This window comes from Gymnoscopelus microlampas (genome assembly GCF_963454915.1).
Source record: "Gymnoscopelus microlampas genome assembly, chromosome: 3".
Lineage (NCBI taxonomy): Eukaryota > Metazoa > Chordata > Actinopteri > Myctophiformes > Myctophidae > Gymnoscopelus > Gymnoscopelus microlampas.
In genome coordinates this window covers 26,778,681-26,781,180 of record NC_139940.1, presented here as the reverse complement: position 1 = coordinate 26,781,180, position 2,500 = coordinate 26,778,681, and the positions used below count along the sequence as shown (strand labels likewise).

The 2,500-nt window shown below is 40.6% G+C and overlaps 1 protein-coding gene across 1 annotated transcript in view; it reads left to right on the top strand.

Annotated features, from left to right (window-relative positions):
- LOC311041797 (neural-cadherin) overlaps window positions 1–2,500 on the top strand; it is a gene marked incomplete at its 5' end in the record, with an annotated part of 161,866 nt that overhangs the window by 15,778 nt on the left and 143,588 nt on the right. The window lies entirely within an intron of this gene.

The window sequence follows — 2,500 nt, the reverse complement described above, 5'->3', positions numbered from 1 at the left end:
GGTGAGTTACACGTGCAAATCCTCAGTGTTAATTGAACACGGAAAGTGTACAAATGTAACAAAATGTTCAAATGGGTAAATTAACACTGAGGAGTGAGGTTATCTGTGTGATGTTGTCTGCAGTAGCTTCATTAGTAGATCATGGTACCAAGTATGGTTTCCACTTTCCATTCCCACTGGGGGTCAGCCTTACTTAAGTTAAAATGTTATGCACAGATGGAAGGATGCTTTCTCGAAAAAGTTTGAAGTCACAAAAAGTCACACCTTGACCTTCTTTCAATGCTAATATTATAAAAGCTGTTCATATTAATTTCTCCAATATAGGAACAGCTGGAGAGACGTTTGATATCTTGTCCAGTTACTGTCCTGTCCTGTGCTTTCTGTGCTTTCAAGGTTTCAGGCAGGGATTACATCACCTCACCATCCATCAGCGTCCCAATGGAAATACATGTAAATTATTCATGCTGTTGAATCAAATATTAAGCAGCTTCAAAAAACAAAAAATTAACGCGGGCCTCCACAGTGATGTGAAGTTCTTTATTTTATGTGTATATTTTGTGTATATTTTGTGTGTGTGTGTGTGTGTGTGTGTGTGTGTGTGTGTGTGTGTGTGTGTGTGTGTGTGTGTGTGTGTGTGTGTGTGTGTGTGTGTGTGTGTGTGTGTGTGTGTGTGTGTGTGTGTGTGTGTGTGTGCGTGAGTAGGAGAGAATGTTCTCACGTTTTTAGTTTTTGAATCAATACTGCGGGTTAGGGCTTTCACCAACTAGTCGACTAGTCGACTAGTCGACTAGTATAACCACTAGTCGACCTTGTTAGTTGATAGTTGATAGTTGAAAAAAAAAAAAAAAAAAAAAACTTTTTTTTTTTTTTTTTTTTTTTTTTTTTAAATTTTTAATGCTATAGTAATGGCCCATCTTACTATTATTATTATCCTCCTGACTTTATTTTTTATCAAAAGGGGGTCAAAAGCATGCCCAATAAAAGCCTATTATTGGGCAATGGGGATCCTTGGAGACGCTGCTGCGGTGCTGTGCTGCTGTGCCAGAAGCGCTTCCCTTAAAACGCCATAAAAATAAGGGCAGGAGGATAATAATAATAGTAATATAGTAGTAGGATGGTATTAAAACAGTGCCACCAAAAAAAAAAAAATTAATTAAAAAAATGGTAATTTTTTTTTTTTAATTTAAATTTCGACTAGTCGACTAGTCGACTACCACTGGGTCAAATTAGTCGACCTGTAAAAATCTCTAGTCGTGAAAGCCCTAGTGCGGGTATGTTTGTTGACTGGATTGCTGTTTGTGTAGATTGCTACAACGTTTCAGTCCAACTCACACATGGCATGCACGCACACAAACATGCATCTGTTTGCCAAATACTAAAAGAAGAGAGAGTGAGAGAATCTGTCTTTCTTTGTAAAGTCACTGTTAGCAAAGTTATTTTAATGTTTGAATCTGTAATTGCTTAGGTGTTTTTAGTTTTAAACTAAAAACACAGTTTTAATTTAGATGTTGTTTTTCCAAAGCCCCAGCTTGCTGTACTGTAAACTGCAGAGAAGTACTGTATTTTGCCCGCAGAAAATGTACCCGTGACTCCCTGACGGCAATTCAGGAATCGAGTAACTCACGAATCCTCTCTCCTACAGAAAAAGTGACCTGCCGTCTCTTTTTTTTCTCTGTGTTGGCGGAAAGGGAGGTGGGTGGGAGGAAGGGAGGAGAGGAGAGAGGGTGGGTGGCGTACCGGGCAGAGGGGATTGATGACTCCAATCAAAGGCTTTTTCATCTGCTGCCCGCACTCCTCTAATAATTGAAAAGCAGCCGTGTGGCTCCATTTGATGGCACTTTTACGTTGGACACAGTTCCCCCATCATCTATAATTCACAGCTCAAATGATAATCCCTCATCTATTACCACCGCACGAGGGGATTCCGTACCTTTTCTCTCTCCATCTCTCCCTCTCTCGTTCTTGACTCGCTCGTCTCAATCGTTCTCGTCTCTTGTTCCCCCTACTGATGATTTTTGGTGAGTGGGGTCGGGGAAGAGTGAGGGGGGCTTGACAGCAGAAAGTCACACAGTTTTTATCCAGGGTAAATTTGCTTAGCAGAAATGCTCTTTTTCAGCGACACCTTGCTGTCCACAATCATACAGTTCACACCTGGGAGATGTCACCAGTACAGCCATTAATGTTGGCCACTGAGCAGCCGCACTGCAGGTGGTGGTTAACCCCTTTCAACTTGGCATCCCTATTTTAGCCGAAAATCTTTTAACATTTTCAAAACTTTTCAAAATATTTCCCAAAATGCTACGCTGAAGATGTTATGTGCCACATACAAATATGAGTATGCACACATACCCGTATAGCAATCTGCAGAATTAAGCTACAGGTGAGTTGGAATATTGATGATATGTCTACTCTAACACTAACACTCTTTAGGATGCAGTGGTTGTTCCTTATGGCGTTAAAAGCTGTTCGGCTCTTTGAAGGGGAAAAGGACACTAGACAC